General features: G+C 56.1%; 1 long non-coding RNA gene across 2 annotated transcripts; it reads left to right on the top strand.

The window, feature by feature from the left end:
• The first annotated feature begins 203 nt into the window (after positions 1–203).
• On the top strand, positions 204–20,128 carry LOC146404735 (uncharacterized). Of its 2 annotated transcripts, XR_014842606.1 has the most exons (5): positions 204–499; positions 3,027–3,135; positions 14,363–14,568; positions 15,772–15,857; positions 16,230–20,128. It is a non-coding gene; the product is annotated as an uncharacterized LOC146404735 (long non-coding RNA). The 2 variants fall into 2 exon arrangements; XR_014842605.1 differs by lacking the exons at positions 204–499; positions 3,027–3,135 and adding an exon at positions 7,525–7,698.
• Positions 20,129–21,495: the final 1,367 nt, after the last annotated feature.

Raw genomic sequence — 21,495 nt, 5'->3', positions numbered from 1 at the left:
TCTGTGCTCTTGGCTACAGTGTCCTTGGTACCTAATCTCTACCTATATGTGCAAGGGTGGAGCATGTGGCCTGGCCTGAGCCAATGAGAGGGGCACATTCTCCTGGCCTCAGTGATTGGTTCAGAGATGGCTATTTAACCCAGTCATAGCCAATGAGCTTCACAGAAACATTTGCTGTATTTCTGAGAGAGCGAAGCACTAGCAGGAAGGGAGGGAGAGTGAAATCAAGTGTGTTACTGGCAAGGATTTCTTCTCCCGGGCAGGATGGTGTCGAGGGCCTGGCACTGCTACCTGGAGTGGAGAAGCGGAAGGTGCTGGAGGGCCACCTCGTAGAACTGAGGATGAAACAGACTGAGTCTCTGGGGATGTCCTTTAAACAGCTCCGTCGAGTTTCTCTGACTCAGTCTCTTGAGTTTGTGTACATTCCCTTCGTTGGGGAAGTCAGTCTGCATGGCCTTTGCACCATATACGGCCACAAGATCCTCAACCCGCACTATAGGTAAGTGTGGTCAGGGCCCAGAAAACTGTGAAATCCAGCCTCTGAGCCTTTTCCCAGGTCATCTGGCCACCGAGCACACCATTGTCCCCCAGCGGAGTTCTAGTCCTCTTCCTGTTCCCTGCCCCCTTAGAAGCGCTGAGCAACTCTGGGTCCCAGCCTGCGCCTGGGGCAGGCTCTGCACACAACTCTGCCGCAATGGTGGGGTCACATCCATCTTCTCCATCAGGTTCTTCTGAGAAGCTATGCTGGGGGTGGGGGGAGGACTGGGGTGGGGGCAGGGAGGCAGGCAGACCTCAGGGGGGTGGACCATAGGAGTCCAGAGTGGAAGTTGCGAAGGCTTGAGCTGGGCGGCAGAAGTGAGGCGATCTGGACAGGGAGAGAAATTGCTTTTAAAAACAAAGGGGGAAAAGCCCCTGCAAGCCAGAGCCAAGAATGGTCCATTTTGAGCCTGGGAGGTGTGGTGACTGGCACACAAGCCCTAGGACAGGATAACAGAAGAGCTGCAAGATGGGGGTGGGGGTGGCAGGGCAATTTCTTGGCCACAGCAAGGAGTCCTGCTGCACTGTGCTCCCTCAGCAGAACCGACAAATGAGCAGGTGCCCCCTTCCCCCCTCCACATGCATGTGCTGACCTAGGTCATCAGAAGGAGGGGTGGTGAGAAGAAAGCTTTCCTAATTGACTTGGGAACACATTTTTATACTTCAAATGACAGAGAGGTTCCCAAAATCCAGGGTATATCTTTAAACTGATCATGACCGTGGGGCTGGGAGTGAGGAATCTGTGTTCCCTCCAGCTTCAGATCTGCCCCCCACCCTCTTCTTTGGGGCTTATACCAGTTTAAGGATGCCTGGCAGCCCAAGTGGCACTGTCTTTTCTCTTTGAGCTATGGGTGGCCTGGCCTTCCATCCTGGCTGGCTGATGCCAAGGTGGGATAAAGGACAACCAGGGTGGAGTCCTGGGGGGAAAGGGCAGAGGCTGGGGTGGCAGCCTGAGAGCAGAAGGTTTGAGGTTTCCCTCCCATCAGGGAGTAGAAATGAAAGTAGGGAACTAGAGGTACAGGCAGAAAGTGGCTGGGTGAGGACCAGGCTATCTCCAGATGTTCTTGGGGGTACTTTAGCTCTGCCCACCCCTGGCTGCCAGATATGCAGATCCTGGTTGCCAGCAGGGGAAGGGGGTGCCCACTGTCCCCCTAGGCCCGTCTTGTGACTCAGAGCCAGGAATGGGCTAACCCCAGGCTCACAGGCTGGTACTGCTGTCCATGACCAATGCAGGGGCAGAGGTGGCGAGTGGCCTTGCTAGGAAGAAAGTCAGGCCCTCATCTGCCCACCCCCAAAACCCACGCAGCAGCTCCCTGAAACTTTCAGCCTGGATGCTTGGTGCCACTCATCCACGGGACAAATCCAGTCAGACTCTGTCCTTTAGCCAGTCTGGAGCCTGTAACAAGCAGCTCAAGTACAAGTGCTGAATCTTTGGGCAATCGCAGAGCTGGCGTGCTCTGGCCCTCTGGCTCATACCCACTTTGTGGGCGCCTAACCTCTCTTCTCAGCTGGGCTCGGTTCCACTGTCTGCCCAATGCTTGGCGGTGCTGCTCTTCCCTTGGGCCTGGGCCACTCCTCCCTCTCCTCCATCCTTACCGCCCCATCTCCTAGACCAGCCCAGCCCAGCTCTTCCCACTAGCAGGGACCCCACCTTGCATCAATGGAAAGGTCAGAGTTGGGGCGCAGTCACTAACAGGCCCCCTGAGCACTGCCTAGACCCCCTGTGGCTTGGCCCCCACAATGATGGCCTGGAGTTCCCAGTAGCTTTTGACTTGGATTGAGGAGGACTGGAGCAAAGTGAGGCAGCCCAGGGGTGGGCTGATCTCCCCTGGCCCTCCTGTCCTGGCTTAGCCCTCCCTTCCTTTCTGCCCAGCCCCATTCATGCAAGAGTCTTTATATAGACATGCTGTTTCATTTCTCTCGGGCATATGTCTAGGAGTGGAATGGCTGAATCATAGAGTAGGTATAGCGTTAATTCTGGAACAAACTTACAGATAGTTTTTCAAACTCGTTGTCCCAGGTCACGTTCCCTCCAGCAATGTGTGCCAGTACTGGTCGTTCTGCCAATTTGTCAACGCATGGTTCGTGAGTTGTCTTCAATGAGGGCTGAGGTCACGTGGGTTACAGCAGCCCAAGGAAAGGGAGCATTAGAGGTGAGCGTGCAAGTGGAGAGGAAGCTGAGAAGGGAGACAGGGTTTGGGGCTGTTTGAGTCTCCCCTCCTTTGGTTATTGGCCCTGCGACTTTGGGCAAGTTCTTGAACCTTGCCATGCTTCCACGTGCTCACCCGGAAAATGGGGATACCATACCTTCTTTTGTTGAGATTAAATGACGTAATGGATGTAGCTGTGTTTTCGCAGTGAGTGGCATCAGGACTCCTGTTGGTCTATACATGTCTTTGCGTGAATTAGGTAAAAGGGCCCCATTTCCAGGTAGATGCAGCCCCGGGCCAGGATGCAGGGAGCTGCATTCTGATGCTATTCTTCCCTAGACACGGAGCCTTGGGCAGCACGCAAACTGCACGCTGACTCTCAGTGATTCTGTTTGACCCACCAATTCTCAACAAAAAGCATGCTGAACAGATGAAGTCGAAAAAAGAGGTGAGTGTGTTTGTCAGGGGGGTCCTGTGTGTGTTGACCTCTCCTCCTCACCCCCACCCCTTTCCCTTGCTCTGGTGGCTTCCCCTTCCCTCCATCACCTACTCCTTTGAATCTCTGAGAACTTGGGTACCAATCTCTAGCTCAGATCCCAACCAGGGGAAATGTCTTCAGAGTTTGGTATTTGTATTGAGTCATAGAGAAGTGTACTTAAATTCAAAGTCTGGTTTTTGGAAAGAACCCAGTGGCACGAAGATGGGCTGGAGGCAGCAGCACTTGTGGTAACTGGATTTGGTCTTTGGAGGGAGACAGAGGCATAGAATAGCTGGGATCCTCAGGAAACAGGGCCAGAGTCTTGCTGTTTACAGCAAGGAGAGGCTGAGAAGCTAGAGACAAAGTCAGAGGACCCTGGCACGATCTGAAATGTCTCTGGGTTTCTGAGGTGAAGCCTTTGGTCAGAGAAGCATCTCCTTAAGGGGCAGGACCCTGTGCTGCTCACTCTGGCCCAGACATGCAGAAGGCGGGGGCCCATTTGCTTAAAACGAACTCAAGGGAGACAGCCTGAGCTCCAAACACAGAGCTCAGTAGACAAATAATTCAACGGAACCGGCCTTTCGATTTATGTGTTTACATCCTGAAAAGGAGCCTTTCTTTACCTGAGGGCCCTTCTGGCCAGGCTCCTTTAATTCTGAGAACAGGACACGTAAACTTTATTGATGGAGAGGCTGAGGTGGACTGGGAGGCAGAGGCCTTCAGAGCTGGGGTCTGAGTGGTCCCACTAACCACCCCGTGGAGCATTTGGCTTCTGAGCCTTCTGTCTTTCATGCCTCAGCCAGGGCACACAGTAGGACTTCCTGGTTGGGGGACGCATGAGTCATTTCTGAGAGACTCTGGTGAGTCACTGGAGAAGCAGGGTTACCTTTCCGAACTGCAATTTACCAGTGACACGTGGCTTTCAGCCTGGCTTCAAGTGAGTAAGGGGTGCAGTTCCCTGTGTCCCTCCTGCACCCCCCACCCCACCCCAGGACTTCTACCTGCTGGCCTGGCTGTAGGAGGGGGCGGCTGGAAGGGAGAGAAGGCACCTTTCAGCCAGGTGAAGAGGAGGGAGCTCCACCTCTGCTTTCTGGCCTCCCCCAAAGAGATCATCAGGTACTGTTCTTCCCCTTTCCAGCCTGAGAGGGAGTGAGACCTCAGGAAAGCGCTGATCATTGAAGGAAAGGCAGCCCGACTAACCCACTTTCCTCCAGTCTTCCCAGTGCTGACCCTTGTCAAGTCCCGAGGAATCGGCCAGACACAAGATAGAACCCTAAGGAAGAAGGTGACAGTTGGGGTTCGGGGGCTGGGTGAAGGGGGCCGTGTTAGCGCCCAAAGGCCGCCCCCTGCAGAGCCCAAGGTGAGAAGGGCAGGGCAGGGCCCGGGCTGGAAGCCCCGGTCCGCCACACCCCTCACCCCGCCCGGTCGCCCACCGCGGATGGAAATGCAGGTTGCTCTGCCCCCGTCCCACTGCCTCTGAAGGTGAAAGTCACCTTCCGCCGCCTTCCCGACGGCCCGCCGCTGGGGTGGGGAGGCAGGAGACATAAATCCTTCCTCGTCCCTGTCCCGCGGCGCTTGCCTGCGCGGCCGCGGGGAGGAGACTCCAGCGACTGTAAATCAGCGTCCCCTCCGCGGGCCGCCTGCCCTTCATCACGGTGCTTTACGGCGCTGACACCGGCCAGGATTTAGTGGGCCAGCCGGGCTGAGGCCGCCTCATTGAAATGCTCCCTTCCACCGTCCCACCTCCTCCCTTGGAATGGGGGCCACCCGTAAATCCTGGAGACGCCCCGTTTGCATAGCCATCTGCATACATTTGTCCCTCCAATTGCCTGCCTCCAGAACTCAAAGCATCCCTCCCAGCCGGCTGGGGTTGGGAGTTTCTGCCATCCCAACTCTTGTTGGAGAAGAGGCAACTGAGACCGGGGAGCACAAAGAAGGCAGAGACAGAGTAGGGGTTCAGGGCAGGAAGGATTGAACTAGTAAGAGTGGAGGAGTCAGGAGTTCGATGAGGGAGACGGAGCAGATGGCTCCTGCTAGGCTGAGAGGCCAAGAAGCCTGCAAGCAGAAGGGACAGAGGGAGAGCCCCGGGGAAGGGCTGGCACCAGAAGCCTGAGGACCTCTCTGGGGGAGGGTCCACAGAGGTGGGCGCAGCAGCGGAAGCAAAGGGAAGGATGGCCTGGGGCTGCGGGGGCATGCTGAGGGAGCATTTGCTGCCTGTGGCGAGGCCCAGGGAGGCCTCACAAGGGGAACTGAGAGCAGAGGCTGGTAACACACACACCCAGACCCCTCTGGCTCCTTCCACCTCCAGCTGCTGTCAGCCAAGACCAGGCCCTGGTCTGGACAGGAATATCCTGTTGGGAAGGGCTACAGCCTGGTGGGGGCCTGTGGTGCAGCCAGATTCTTCTCATTCTGCATGAGCCCCCTCGCCCTACACCTCCTCCACACCAATCCAGCCCCCGTGGTGCTCGAGAGCACCCCTCATTGGTTCCAGAGTGGCCTCCCTGGGCTGCTTGGGCTGGGTCCTCTCCAAGGGTGGGTGTGTGCCTAGCCCTTCCCTCATGCTCGCTTCTGCTCGGGAAGTTTCAGATCTTTCTGGGCTCTCGGGGAGAGGGAGGGCCAAGGCAGGGCCGGTGAGTATTGCCTCCATTGACTCCAGACACGTGGAAGCCCCATGGGTGGGACTCAGTGTCCCCAGCGGGGTCCAGGGCTGGTTGCCCTGCCCAGGGAGGTTGCCTCTGGCTGCTGTCTGCCCCCCAGTCCCTCACCCCCGGGGTGTGCGCTTCACGTGTTTCTGATTGACTAAGAAAAACACCTCCTCATCGGAGGCCTGTAATGTCTTTGCCTTTTTTTTCCCCCCAGGGCCATACCCACGGCATATGGAGGTTCCCAGGCTAGCGGTCTAATCAGAGCTGTAGCCTCCAGCCTACGCCACAGCCACAGCAACACCAGATCTAAGCCACGTCTGTGACCTACACCACAGCTCACAGCAATGCCGGATCCTCAACCCACTGAGCAAGGCTAGGGATGGAACCCGAAACCTCTTGGTTACTAGTTGGGTTCATTAACCACTGAGCCAAGACAGGAACTCCCAGAGGCCTGTAGTGTAACAGTCCGGGGGGAGGGGGACGGGCCTGGGGGCAAACCTACTGCTCTTTCTGAGATACCCAGAGTCCTGATGGATTGGCGTGCACTCTTCCTTGAGCCCAGCTGGCCCATTACCACAGCCGGGCCTGGGGGCTGCCTTCCTCCCTCCCCGAGGCTGGAACCCAGAAGAGCCACTGTCCTTGTTTCCAGGTGTGGCGTCCTCTTCTCAAATGCCCTTTTCCTTCTCAAAAGTTCCCTTTTCCACTCCACCCCACCCTGTCCCACCACCTGGAGCCTGGTCAGTGAATCCCAAGCAGGACAGAGAGGAGTAGGGACTCCATGGGGGCGCCGAACCCTGTGTGGATCCTTCTCGAATCTCTCCAGGGCCATGTACGGGGCAGCCCAGATGAGGTCAGTTGCCCAGGATGGGGCGGCATGTGCTCATCACCTCAGCTCAGGGAGGGGCTGATGGGGAGTGAGGAGGGACGATTGGAGCCAGGATGGTGAGAGGGGACAGAGGCCAGGAGGGGGGCTGTCCCTGAGCATGGGCACTGCCTGGCTTTCCCCAGGAAGTAACCCCAGGGAACAACAGAAGAGGTATGGGAGCCCACCCCCAGCCAGCCCTCAAGGACCCTAACCCCCCCTCTCCTTTCTTCCTTCCCGCCTCCACCCCAGCCCCCAGCCCTCCTTGCCACAGAGGTCCCTTGGGTGTTCTGTTTTCTCCTCTCTCTTGAACTTCCAATGGTGTCCCCTGGTTTGGGAAGGAGCAGGCCCTTCCCTGCCACCCCTGCCTTCAGGGCAAACTGGTCCCGATGAAGCGGACAGAGGGGAGGTCAAGATGCAGAGAAGGAAGTGGGCGACACAGATGGTCCCAACTCTCTGTCTCTGCAACCTTTTAATAAGAAAGAATCATAGGAACAGATGAGATAGGGCCTCTTCTGAGCTCCAGGAGAGTGGGAAGCACAGAGGCAGGGGAATGGCTCGGAGGACCTCCCCAGAGCCACCCCGGCTAACATTTGCTGGGATTCTTAGAAAGCGCTGCACAGACTTTGTGGCGGCACGGCAGCAGGCCTGGGCAGAAGGGCCCCCCATCTGGAAGCCTTTAAGGTCTCCCTCCCCCTCTTCCCCAAATAGCTTGTTCCCAGAAAACAGGAGGAGAAGTTACCCAACAACAAGCTGGGGCTTCCTGTGGGGCTGGCGGCCCCCTCCCTGCCTCTGTCATAGCACACCAGGCCCTCACCAGCTCCCCAGGCTCTGCTGGGCGGGGCCCCTGCCAGTGACACATTGCAGAGTCAGTTGCTGTCACCTCCTCGAAGATCCGGGTGGGTGCACTGCTCACCTCCCCCAGGAAGCCCTCCAGGAGCCGCTGCTCTTTGTTTGTGGTAACTGCTGCAACTCCTCTGCGAGCACACATTCCTAGCCTTCGTGCCTGCCCTCGTGCCGGTCCAGGTCTGTCGGTCTATTTGCAATTATTCTCTCTTTTCATCCAGGCTTGGCTGGAAGAGTATTCAGGGCTCAGTGAGCCCCCCTTTCTATTTCACATAATGGAACATTGAGGCCCAGAGAGGCCAGATGACTTGTGCCTGCGCAAACGGAGCCAGATGTAAGACCCCAGCTTACTTTCTCCCGGTCCAGGGGTCTGTCGCCCTCTCACCAAGTCCATTCGGTTGGGCCGGTCTTCTCAGCATGACAGCACAGCCCCAAAGAGAGCCCCCAAGTTTGGCTTTGCTGATCTGATGTGCAGCTGGGCACAGTCGAAGTGCTGCTTGGGTAGAGAAGCTGCCAGAAACTGAGGGGCAGAGACTGGCTGGCCACTGGCCCGAGGTGTGGTCTTCAGAGGAAAGAGTTGCCACCCACCCCCACCAAGGCTGACCCCTACCCACAGGGCTGGGCTGCCCGGCCAGCCCACGTGCTGACCGACTGATCTGGCTCCTGGCCTGCTCCCTTGGTGTCTGAGGGCATCACCTTGGAATGGAAAAATCTCCAACAAAAAGAAGTTTTTCATTTTCAGATAAGCAAAGGTTCAGTTCTAGATGGCACTGCTCCCTGGAAGCGCTCATTGGAAATACAGTACTGCTGGGTTTTAGTGTCCTCATTTTTTTTTTCTTTTTTAGGGCCAAATCCATGGCATATGAAAGTTCCCAGGCCAGGGATCAAATCGGAGCTACAGCTGCCAGCCTACACCACAGCCACAGCAATGCAGGATCTGAGCCGAGTCCACGACCTACGCTGCAGCTCACAGTAACGCTGGATCCTTAACCCACTGAGTGAGGCCAGGGATCAAACCCATGTCCTCATGGATACTATCTGATTCGTTAACCACTGAGCCACGACGGGAACTCCTTGGTTTCCTCATCTTTAAAATGGGAATAAGGAATTCCTGTCGTGGCACAGTAGAAATGAATCCAACTAGGATTGCGGGTTCAATCCCTGGCCTCACTCAGTGGGTTGATTTGGCGTTGCCGTGAGCTGTGGTGTGGGTCACAGACGCGGCTCAGACCTGGCGTTGCTGTGGCTCTGGCATAGGCCGGCAGCAACAGCTCTGATTAGACCCCAAGCCTGGGAGCCTCCATATGCTGCGGGTGCGGCCCTAACAAAAACAATAAAATAAATAAAATAAAATGGGGATACGAGTATGTAGGCCTCATGGGAGATGGACGTGGGCTTCAAAAGATGGGAGGGAAGAGGCCTTCTAGAGCGAAGCCTGAGCAAGGATTCAGAGGTGTGAGGGCCACCAGTCGTTTGAGAGTTTGGAGGAAGCAGGGCTCTGTCCCTCTTACCAAGAGTGGGACCTGGAATGAGTTCCTTAATCTGGCTGTGCCTCGGTTTCCCCCCTGTGTAAAGAGGATGACAGTAGCATCTACCTGAGTCGTCAAGACTCTGTTTGTAAAAATGAGGTCACGTGTAAAATTCTTGTAAAAGGGCCTGCCGCATAGTAAATGCCCCCTGAGAGGCTTACTTATTTATTCATTTCTTTAATGACCCTGTTTTCTTTGTACTATCCAATTTAATTCCTATAAGCAACACAAGATGGCATTTACTCCAGCTTGTGACTTGGGGATCCTGGGCCTGAGGGCCCTTCAGGGCGGGAGATCCTGGGACTTGCAGACTCTGGGCTTCGCACACAAGACGCTGTTGGCCTTCTGGGCCTCCCTAAATTCTTCCCAGGGCTCTGAGGGGAGGGGTGTTTTTCTTTGCCTCTGAGGCCCAGGGGGGCACAGGGCGGGGGTAGGGGGGGTTGGGGGGATTGGGGGGAGGCCTGTTAATCTCCAGGCTCCAGAGTCCAGCCTGGGTGTCAGCTTCTAATCCCAGTGTCCAGGACCACGGTGTGGCCGGGGAGGGGTCTGACGAGCAGGCCACTCCCTCAGGATGCACCAACCTGCACCAGGGACCAGAAAGCCCACAAGTCCCCGACTCTGAGGGCAGCCTGGTGGGGGTTGGGGAACGGGCATGTGTGACCAAGGATTACAGCGCCAAGTGAGAAATAAGCAGGAGCAGATGGAGCCCAGAGCGCAAAGTTTCTGTTTTCACGCGAATGTCTGGGACAATAAAAGTCTGGGGCGGCTGGGGTGGGGGTGGTTGTGGAGGGAAACAGAGAAACGAGGTGGGGGGGTTGCAAAGGGAATTAGGTGGGCAGAATTAGCCCTTATTCAGAGATGCCATTGAGTTGGTTGGCGCTAGGGGTAGCCTTTCCAGCCTCCCGCCCAGGGCCCTCAGCCAGCCTGCTGGGGCTCTGGCTGGCCCCTGTGAGAGTGGGGAGGGGGTCTGGGTCTGTGCCTGCTGGGGGCGGCCAGACAGCAAGTGCTCCTCAGAGCTGATTGCATTTCCTGGCCTTTGATGCCCGAGATCAAAGGAGGGCTGAGCCCTCCTGGTCTCCCAGCTCCGGCAGCTCCTTCCTGCCCTTGGTCCGGGCTGGAGAGGGCAGGCCCGCCTGGCATTGAGGGCAGGCCCCCGGTGACTTAGAGGGGCTGGGATGTGAGCTCTTTCCCACTCTGGAGCTGCCAGGAGCTCCAGCTGCGGGTCCAGCCCACATCCCACTGTCTGTTTTTGTCACGCTGGCTTTGTGTCCTCAGACACCCACTAACACCAGGCCATGGGGGGTTGGGGTTGGGGCCCACATGGCCTGGATCAATGGCAAGAGCCAAGGATGGGAAACCACAGCCTGTGGGGATGGCACAGGGTCCTTTGTGCCATAGCAAGACAGACAGAGCTATAACATTGGTCACGCAAAGCCGCCTTTCATGGGATTCTGGCTGGGAGGGACTTGGCTTTGGTTTAGAGGTGGAGGTCCCTAGGTGGCCTTCCTCCCAAGGATCCCCGACCCCCCTACTGACCATCCAGCTCCATCCTGGGGGATCTTCCACACCCCCTGACTTGAGCTCCTCATGGGGAACTAGCCCAGGGGCATTCACTGCTGAGAAGAAGACCACCTGGGAACCTGCTCTGAGCATCCAAGAATGCGGACAGGCCCCTCTTGAGGCACCACATAGTTTGGTAAAGGTCTCACACCCCCGAGAAGCTTTCCTGGGCCTTTTTAGCTGTGATGCCCTTGGGAAGACTTCAAGTGCGGGTGGCTGCCTCAGCTCGGGACAGACCACTTTTTGCCTGGCTCCTTCCACCCAGGTGTCTATCAGCTGGCACTGCCTGAGGCTCCCTTGGGCAGAAATTGTAGAGGGCTGCTAGGCAGAGGGCAGGCCGAGAGCAGGAGGTAGGCAGTGTGGAGGCTCCAAAAGGGAGGCAGAAGCCTCTGCAATCATATACCTGCAGGTCCTGGGGGGAGGGCTCCTTGGATGGAGGGATGGCGGGCTCCTGCATGCCTGCAGCAGGGCCCTGGCTCTCCGTGGTGCCCGCCCATGTGGAGAGGATTAGGGCCCGGAAAGACACGTTTTTCCGCCTTCTTTCTTGGAAGGAGGATCAAGGGGACCTGGTGACAGCCCAGAGATTCTGGGCATGTGGACAGCCCCGCTTCCCTTCCTGTCCATCTCCTAGGCAGCCTAGAGATGAACACCATCTGCTGGCGGCCCGAAGCCTCGAGCCCCCACCCAGCATGGAGAAGAAGCTGTGAGCAGACCTGCCTTATTGTTCCTGGAGCCCCTGCCTGAGAGGAAGCATTGGGCTGGGGCTTTGCAGGAAATAAAGCTGCAGGGAATATGCACTATGGTTATTGGGCATAATGGACCTGTGAAAAGTTGGTCAGGGGCTGCAAAGGTGTAGGGACCCCTCCCACCCCAATTCCCTGTGCCCCTCAGATCCAGGAGCCAACACTGGTTCAAGGGAAGGAGTTACAGGACCTGCTGGCCCAGAAGGGAGGCCACTGGGGCTGGGACTGAGGGTGTGCCTTGGGATCCTGTTCTTGTCTGGGTTTGTGTGTGACAGGTGGGGGAGTAATTCCTAAACCCAGTTGCACGCACACACACGTGCACACACACTTGCTCACACTTCTATGAAGACAGGGTCCTGCATGGTGCTTGCAGGTACTCAGTAGATATTTGATGAAGGGATGGTTGAATTACTGACTGAACAGCCCCAAAGTTCAAGCCCCCAAGGCTTTTCTTCCTCTGTACTCAGAACCTTGGGTTTTGAAGCTCTTTCGTTATTCCCGGCCGGTGATATATCCTGGGTTATCTGGAGTGGTTCCTTCTCATTGGCTGGTTGTTCTCTAATTCTTAGCATGGAATCAAATTGCGGCTTCTTGGGACAGGAGCTGTAATCCTGCTCCCATAACGTCCCCATGCAGTGGGCTTGGTCTTCAGCCAGTCCCTTTCCACTCATTTCCCGGGACATCTATTGGGCCGTGCAGGGTTCAGGGTTGAGTACAGAGATGGCAATTACCCTGCTAGTCTGAGCATGGTTTAGGGCACTCGGAAGGTCTAGGGCTCAGGAACCAGGCAACATGAGGACTGGAACAGGAAGGCCAGGCCATCCCCCTCCCACCCCCTCCCAGCCTTCACTGCTTGGTGTGATGTGTGCTTGAGTGTGCCCAGGAGGGCATTCGAGAAGGAAATTAGAAATAATTATCTCTACTCCGCCCAGGCAGAAATAGCTACAGAGCAGCCGTGTGGCACCTTTTTGCGTCTCTTCTCTCATCCCTCCCCTCCCCTCCCTACCCCTCCTCTCGACTCTCTCCCTCCACCCACAGATTGGGTGATACCAGTTCTCTCCTACCAACATGCCTATTGAGCACTAAGGGGCTAGGAACTTCCAGGCTGGCCCCTGGTCCTGACCTTATGGGATGGCTGTGCCTCCTCCTCTCTGAGGCCCCAGCATAGATGGGTGTGGCAGGACCGGCCCCAGGTCTGAGCCTTGCTTGTTGGGTGTGTACACGGGTACCTGTGTTCCCCAGTGCACTTGAGTCAGCCTGCGTGGGCCCGCCACTGTATACACGCACAAGTGCCCGGGACTGAGCGTGTGTCCACGTGTGCATGTACATGCATGAACGTGAGCCTGTGAGGGGGTGGGGATTAATGCCTGGGTGTGCACGCTCTCAAACGGAAGGCTGAGCTGGGAAACCCGAATCTCCCCCTCTCAGGCCTCAACCCCTGCTCCCTGGGGCCCTGGTGGAGGAGAACACAGAGTCCCCAAATCCTGAGATCTGGGACGGTGGCTTCTGTCGGATCCTGTCCCACTCCCCCCCTTTTCTTGACACAAATAGCTTTGGAACAAAGGGATCTGGGGATTTGGATTATTTATACAGTCAACATTAAGCAACTTGTGGTCTATTTAAATTCTTCTTTATTAGGCCGGGAAATTCCATGGCAGACACTCAGGCAGTAAGGAAACCTCCAACACGGCAGCTCCCAGCTCCCGTGGTTCCTCATCGCCTTTCCTGCTCCCAACCTCTGACCCCTGCTTCCATTCAAGCTCCCCAGGGCCATGCCCAGCTCCCTCTTCCCTGCACACGCCCTCCAGATTCCCCCTCCATCCTGCCCATCTCTTCAACATCCAACTCTCAAACCCCCAGCCCAGACCCCCCAGACCCCAGCCCCCACCTCACCTCTCCCATGCTCTCTGTGACTTGGGAGGGGCTGCCAGACACCGAGCCTTACACCTCTGAGCCAGCTCTGCAGGTGCAGCCTGGCGCCATGGGGAGGGACGCAGCCAGCTCTTAGTGGTGTCTCCAGTAGACACTTTGAGTGGGAAAAGAAAGAGTGCTACCAACAGGATGAGCCACCAGTGAATTCCAGCCTGAGACAAGCTGAAGGGCCTGATGCTGATCTGAAGACTGTGCTGTCACCTGCACCGACACCTGGGGCCCCATGACCTGGGGCTGCAGCAGAGGATTTGTCTGGGCCCCAGGGAGGGAGGTGTGAAGGGTTAGGTCAAGGGCAGTGGGAAGCCCCAGGAGCCGGGGGCGAGTTGGAGTTCCCTGTGGCAGCGGGGCTGGGAAGGGTCCATGGGCAGCCTGGTTCCCAGGTAGCAAGAGCCACGTTAGCTGTGTTCTTCAGGATTTTTTCTATGAGGCCCCAGAGCCCAGCATGGGAACCCAAGGCTGGAGGATTCAGGGAGGTGGATTCTGGCCCCTGCAGGGCAGGGAAGCCCTTTAGCTACTTTAGAGCTGTTAGAAGTGCTCCTGGATGCCTTCAGACCTTGGGGTTGGCACCCCGGAAGTGCTCCAGCAGAAGCTGATTATGTATGGAGGGGCTGCTGGCATGGGTTCCGTTGGGCCAGGCAGCTTCTCCCATCTCCTAAGGCCGCTGTGATGGCATGTGGAGCAGGCAGGGTCTGGGGCAGAGGAGGGGCTGAGGGTGGGTGAGCATAGGGTCTGCAAGATCCCTTCAGAGGGGGCAGCCTCTGGGCTGAGGGTGTGCAGGGCCGGCCTCTTCTCCCCTGTGGACGGCGCTCCATCCTCTCTCCCCAGGCTGTGGCCTTGAGGGCTTGCCCAGAGGCAGACATGGCTGAGGGCAGAAGGAAAGCTCTGGAAAGGGGAGTGGAGGGGGAATGAGAGCCGGTTAGAGCCCCCTGGGGTCATGGAGGATCCCAGCGGGCCGCCCTGTCTCTGGTTCCTGGGCAGGTGTGGGTGCCACTCTGCCAGCCCTCAGTTCCCGGGGGCTCTTCTATGACTTCCCTTAACTCTAGTGAAAACTCCTCTTTCCTTGTTTTTCTCTCCAACTAGACTATGAACCTACTGAGGACAGAGAATGCAAACACTTGGGAGTTTCCGCTGCGGCTCAGCACGTTATCAACCTGACTAGTATCCATGAAGCTGCCGGTTTGATACTTGGCCCTGCTCAGTAGGTTAAGGATCCTGCGTAGCTGTGGCTGTGGTGAAGGCTAGCAGCTACAGCTCTGATTCGACCCTGGAACTTCCATATGCTGCAGGTGTGGCCCTAAAAAGCAAAAACAAACAAACAAACAAACAAAAAACACCAAACCACAAAAAACAAAAACCAAAAAAACATTTACCTTGTAGCCCAGTGCCTGGCATGCACGTAACAGCAGGAGCTTAATAAATGCTTCCTGAACTCACAGAAATAGCACTTTCAGGGGTTCCATGCCAGCCCAGTCCTTCATCTTGCCCCCTGTAACCTCAGCCCTAGCATCCTTTCCTTTCATGTCTTTCCCAGGTGACAGGGCCTGTACCCAGACCGAGGGGAGCCCAGGGAGGGCGCAAAGGCTCATCTTGAACCTCTTGTGATGGCAGGCTGTGCTGAGGGAAGGGAGACATGCCTCAAAGCTTTAGGGGCGCTGTCACCAGGGAAGGGAAGATGTAAAGGTCAAAGCCCGACTCCATCTGCAGGAGACTGGGCCAAGGCTTCAGCTATTGTTTAAGCCGACGTTAGGGCTGTGGATGAGCCATGCACCCCTGCTCCAGGCAGACAGGGCCGGGGCTGAGAGGCTCCCCCTTCCAGATCACAGTGGGACAACCTCTGTCTCCAAACGGCAGCCCGAGAGGGTGGGGAGACGGACCTAGAACTTGCTGCCAGTTATCACCTCGCTGCCGGCCTTGCCCTCTGGGCCTGTCCCTGCTGCCACCTCTGGGCCTGTGTTTCTGATTAGTGGGCCCCAGCTGTGCAGCATTAGTTGCATTTTTCCAGGATGAATCTTGGTTGCGACTTCCTGCCACGGGTCTGAACCAGCTGCCTTCCTTTGCAGCCTGCTTCTCATCCCAGGCTGCCCCGTATGCCCTCACTCCCAGGGAGCTCCTCCTCCAGGGGACAGGGAGACTGCCCCAGTCTCAGGGCTTTGTCTCCTGTGTCGGGACAGGTGTCCCTCAGCCTCCTTGGGACAGCTCAGGGCACAGCCATTACCCATAAGCTGAATCCATTCAGCTTCTCAGACGTGTCACCTTCAGAATGGGTGACAGGGCCCCAGAACTTAGCAGACCTGCAGAGGCCACCGGGTCAGGATAGAGCAGGGCAAGGCCAGAAGGTGTTGGCACGGGGCGGCGGGAGTTGCTCAGGGAAGTTTCCACCCTCTGGCTTGCTGGGGTCTGTACTCTACCCACTCACGGTCTCAAGTTGTGGGAGCCAGTCTTCAGCCGAAGCTTTGTGCTGCATTAACCTTTATTCTCTGGTTTTCCAGTGTGCTTCCTGTGAGCTGCTCAGTGGAGACATCAGCTCCACACACTCAGCATCCTCCTGAGAGGTAGTGAGCTCCCCGTCCTACCGGTATGTAAGTGTGAGCTGGAGAAGAGACTCTTTTACCTTCGTGGCAGCCTTTAGATATCATGTGCTCCACACTACACCCCTGTAAGGGGGCAGGATGGAGGTGGGGTGTTTATTATGATTTTCAGAGGAGGAAACAGGGGGGAGGGAGGGCCGAAGTCTCTGGGCTAGAACCCAGATGTGGAACTGGAACACTTAGTTCAGTATGAGTTTGGTCAATATGCCTAGACTCCCAGAGACTAGAAGCCCAGAGCCCAGCCTGGCCGCTGATGCGTCCTTTCTCTTGCCTCCCAGCTTCCTGGCTGATACTCCCAATAGTCTGGGAGCCCAGTACCAGGCAAGCCTGATTCTGATTGTCCCTCCTTGTCCCAACAGTCTGCCCTCAGCCACAGCCTCTAGTCTCTGCCAGGATCCGTGACCTGGGACAGGTCTCTGGAAAGCAAAGCCCTAGCGGATCCTCGAGGCGGTCAGCACCCCGAATATGCAGTTCATGGAGGGCAGCTGGCTCCCGCATCCCCAGTGCCCAGAACAGGCCTGGCGCCTGGGCCAAGAGGCTGGAAGAAATGGAGCCAAGAGTGGCATGGAGAAGCGACTACAGCTGGCACTGGGGACGCCGGGGACCTGCTCACTCTGGAAAGGAGGCAGGGGCTGGAGGTGGGTGGCACATGGTCTCCCTGCAGAGAGATGTCTCCTGTCCCAGGAGCATCTGGCTCTTGAAAATGCTGCCCAGAGAAGGGCCGGCAGCCACAGACACTGTAGCCTTAGGGGCAGGGCTGCTGAGAGGGACCAGATGCTTCTGGGAGCTGGGGGCTGTCACAGGCTGCCTCTCATCTGGACCACAGCAGGGGTGCCAAGTTCCAGCCCAGAACCCATCCCAGGAACCCAGGCAGGCTCCCAAGAGAGGGACCCATCAGCTCCCTCAAATAGCCTCAGAGAGTTTCCTGGACTAATTTGGAAGATGGTGTCAGGTAGGGGACAGAGGCCTTGCCCTGAGGAAGCCTCTGTCCCAACCAGGGAGATGCTGTCTCTGCCCACAGGCTCCTCTTGAGTTTATGATGTGTTGACATATCATGACCCCCAGGTTTCCCTTGCCTGGGAACTAAGGGTGGGAACTAAAGGTTTTATTCCTTTAATTCTTTCGTTATTTTAGGCAAATGTGAGCTGTCTCTCTAATTATCTGCAAGGGACTGCCAACAGCTACATTTGGCTAGATTGAGACGATGAATGAAACTTGTGTTTGTCTCTCACGGGCTTGGTTGGTTTTCACCTTCGCTGTCCCTTGGATGGCTGGCAGCAGGGTGCTGTGTGTGCGGATCAGTTAATGAGAACACAGTGTCGGTTTGCCTGGGCCATGTCAACAGGATCTTGGAGCAAGGGTGGGGTCCATGTCAGACTTTCTCATGAGAAGGAAATTCCCCTATTGGAAGACGACTCGTTCAGCTTGCATCACATACCTGCGGTGGTAGCGAGCTCCCTGTCTGCTAGTTGATTTCAGGTTCTGTCCTTTGCTCTGGGGCTCCAGGCCAGGCCAGGCCAGGCCAGGGTCACTGAAAGGTCTCCTCTGGAACCAGCTCTCACAGGGTCCCCCAGAGCCCCCTGGTGGTCAGCACGAAGGCGTTCCGCTTTCCCAGGGGTTCTCTCACAGCCCACAAGTGGACAAAGGGAGCTTCCTCACTTGGCAGGGGCTCCCTGTGCTAGCCCTGCAGCTGGTTGGCAAAGGGCCCTGAGTTAGAGTTTGCTTGCTGCCCACCGGGCATAAGGTCAAGGCCCATCCCCCTTTCCCTGCAGTAATCCTCTTTGGACACCTCTTTCTGAACATGCTCACCCCACCCAGCCAAGTCCTGGCATATCCAGAACCAGCCTGCGAAGAGCTCAGCCTAGACCTGAGCCTCTCTGTGCCAAGAAGCCCTCACCTTCTAACAGAGGCTCAGCCTTCATTGCAGGGAAGACGGGACCACGGACTGGGGAGAGACGGAGGAAAGGCAGGAAGCAAGGCAGTGTCTTCTCCGCCTTCCATCAGGCTGGCGCCCCTTTCACCATCTAACCATTCAGCTAGGCCTAGGAGCAAAACTGCCCTGGGCTGAAGTGTCCTGGTCACTGTGGCTCCAAAGGAGAGGAGGCCTTCATCATACCCAAGAGACCAGGGGAAGAGGGAGCACTTCCCAAGTGTCTTGGCTTGGAACACGGCCACCTGCAGCCCCAGTGAGGGGGGCTCTGAGGAGGGAGCCTCCATCTTCCCCATCACCAGCCTTACCACCATGGCCATAACCATTATTCCAGACAAAGCCTTTCAAAGCCATGTCTCGGCAGGTGGAGAGGAGGTGGCTCTTCTGTACAGCAGAGTCTAGGCTGTGACTTTAAATTATAATCATCAAACAGCTGGGGATCATGGAAGAGGCCAGTGGGACTCCAGGGTCCTTGAGGCCAGCATCTGGAGCTGTCCCAGCATGCTCAGGCCTGGGGGCACAGGAATGCTCTCCAGACCCCATCACGTCCTGTATTCTGTCCCATACAGCCAACAGGCAGCGAGGGCTTGTCCCATGGCCCCAGTAGGGAGTATCACGTTGGTTCAGTTTGGGCTCTTCCTCCTTCAGTAGCACCATAGCAGGAAGTCTGTGGACCTGTCCAGTTACACGATACAGCCTCCTCCAGCCTGAGCTGAAACCCATGCCTGCACGTCTTTCCCTCAGCCCTTGGGGTTTCCTCTTCAGCCCTCCAGCAAAAAACCATTCCAACACAAACCTCCATAGCGCCTCAAGAACTTGCCATAATTTATAGGCACAAGGCAGCTCAAATCCATGCAGAGAAAAGTAACATTCCTCCCTAAGAAGCAACTCAGCCAGTTGCGGGAGAGAGGAGAGAGAGGGAGATTCTGCTAAAAGATACACTCATGTAGGAAGTAGGCTGGTGCAGGACAATGAGAAAAGCACAAAGTGAGCAGATGTCATCCTCACAGCACTCAGTCTACGGGGTGACCAGTTGTCTCCGAGGACAGAAGGTGCCTCTGGACAAAGCATGGCTACGCGTTTTTATTTGCCCAAAAGGTGGGTTTTCCTAGAACAAAGGGACACTCTTTTCTCAAAGGTAATTCAAGCCACCTCCTTTAGAGAAGCCCAGAAAGATTTGCGTCTTTTTAATGTATTTTTCCAGTCTTTATGCCCTTATACAATTTAACTTTTACAATAAACTGGGTGAGTTGGGGTTTTATCGTCCTCACTTTATGAATGAAGAAACTAAGGTTTGGGGAGATTTTCTGGCTGATGAAGAAACAAGGAGGCAAGGGGCAGAGCTAGGCCTGCAGCCTCCAGGGCCCCCATCACAGGGCTGAGAGGTACAAACAGCGGGACACCAGAACTCAGGGGACATCGACTCAAGAGCAAAGGCCAAGCAGGGCTGCCCAGGAATGGGAGGGGCTAAGTGCCAGACTGCGGAGGCGGTCTTTTCAACACCACCCCCTCCCCCTTTTTTCTCTCCCTTTTCTACTGAGTTGACCTTTAAATTATGGCATCAGCTGCCGTGCCAGACACGCTGCGATTTCCCCTCGCTCCATCTGCCCAGCCTTCCTACTGGCGCGGTCTCTCCTCTCTCTGCTTTCCTCTTTCCTGCCCTGCTCTCTCTTCTATTAGGGCAACGCAGCTGTCTCCCTCGGTGTGTCCCATTCACAAAATCCCAGCATCACCGGAGACCCTGCTGCAGGTGGGAGGCACTGGCTCCCCACCCTGCCGCTGCTCCGCTCTGGGGCTCGCAGGCAGGAAAATCTCTTTGGCACAGACCTCCCCTCCTCTGGCCCCCAAACCTTCACGCCAGCCCCTCCCCACCATTTCCCAGTTCTTTCTGCTCCCCCATCTGCCCCAGCCTCACCCCTCCCAAAAACCTCGCATAGGGATGTACCCTCTGCTTAATGTTCATTTGCATTTGGCCCAAGGCCTAAACGATATTTTTTGCCGTGACTGTAGAATATAGCAGACATTAAATCTTATCGGTTTAATTTTCTTCCAGATAATAGTACAGCCTTTGATTTTTTTTCCCCCCCAAACTATGGAAAAAGTGTCAAAGAAAAGTGGAACATTAATCAAAGGACTTTGATGAAAAGAATGAACGTGTTTTCCTAAGAGCCCAACATGTGGTGCAGCTGCTGGTGGATATTTAAATGACATTTTTCATATGTTGCTGTAAAAAAAAAAAAATCTCTTTGAGTCGATTCTGGAAATATATTCCAATTTGCTACAAGGCCAGTGGTTTTCAAATTATTTAGAAATAAAATGTGTTTATGATTTCTGCTCTACTTTGTATATTTGTCTGCTACGGGCCTCTTTTCCTTTGAGGAGGGCCTAGGCCTTCTCTCCCAGAAGCCGTGGGCCTCTTAAGACAGAAACATTCAGACCGAGGGCTCTCAAAGCTATGGCCTAGCACATGGCTGTGTCCCAGAGGTTTAAACCGCTGCAGGAGGGATGGAGGCGAGGAAGGAAAGGAAGATGAAGGGGGGAGTTTCCATCGTGGCTCAGTGGTTAATGAATCTGACTAGGAACCATGAGGTTGCGGGTTCGATCCCTGGCCTCGCTCAGTGGGTTAAGGGTCCAGGATTGCTGTGTGCTGTGGTGTAGGTCGCAGATGTGACTCGGATCCTGAGTTGCCGTGGCTGTGGCATAGGCCGGTGGCTACAGCTCTGATTAGACCCCTAGCCTGGGAACCTCCATACGCCACAAGTGTGGCCCTAGAAAAGACAAAAAAAAAAAAAAAAAAGACACACACACAAAAAGATGATGGGGAAAGGTCATTAGGATTCCCAGGGTCTGGGGAAGCCTTTTTAAAAGGTGAGCTTTCTCCCGCAAATGAATTCATTCATTCAACCCCAAGGTTCCCTGACAAGCTTGAACACCTGAGTGAGGGAAATGCAGAGGCCAGAAAACTTTCATCTCCAGCCCCTTACATGTGAGGCTTTTCGTGGTAGCGAAAAAAGGGAGCCCTGGTCCCACTGAGTTTCGGCCTCAGTTTTGGAGCTCCCCTGGGCCAGGAAAGCCTTGGGACCGTGCCTTCTTCCCACTCTGCTGGGATCCCTCCCTCAGAAGATCTGTTAGCGCTTTCCGGTCTCCTGCCCTCAGGAGGACCAGCTTCGTCTCTCTTAACGGGAACATTACCAATCAGAAGATCGGGGGAGGGAGAGAGACTTCTGAGAGGCCCCCTTCTGAGTGCCCACACCGAGGCTGCTCTGTCCCCGGCTCTCTGATCACCTGGGCAAGTCCTGGCCAGCAGCAGGGGGAGCATATCAATTAGATTCCAGTTGGGAGAGGCCCCACAGACCCTCCCCAGGGCCAGGGAGGCAAATGACCTGAAAGCTTGTGGCCCTTCCCTGAGGCGGGGCCGCCCCTGGAGGATGAACTAAGGCCTGAAGGCCTGTCAGGCCTGGGCCCCGGTCCTGCACTCACAGTGGTCCTGTCCTGGCTCACCAGATGGGGGCACACTCTCCCTAGTTTTCCTGTCTCCACTGTCATCATTGTCGTGGACCTGAAGGAACTCGCAGGGGTGCCGGTGCCTCTCCCCTTCCAGGAGCTCCCCTGGGACACCTTCCCAGGCCGTCGGAGGCCACCTCCAGACTCCCAGCTGCTCCATCCTCCTGTCCTGCCCTCGGCTCTCCCCTGTG

Source organism: Sus scrofa, chromosome 3, assembly GCF_054392235.1.
Source record: "Sus scrofa isolate SSC_HxYL_T2T_F1_AM1 chromosome 3, Sscrofa_HxYL_maternal_Yorkshire_Landrace_v2.0, whole genome shotgun sequence".
In the NCBI taxonomy this organism is placed as follows: domain Eukaryota; kingdom Metazoa; phylum Chordata; class Mammalia; order Artiodactyla; family Suidae; genus Sus; species Sus scrofa.
The sequence above is the reverse complement of the archived record's forward strand: the minus strand, read 5'-3'. Positions and strand labels throughout refer to the sequence as shown.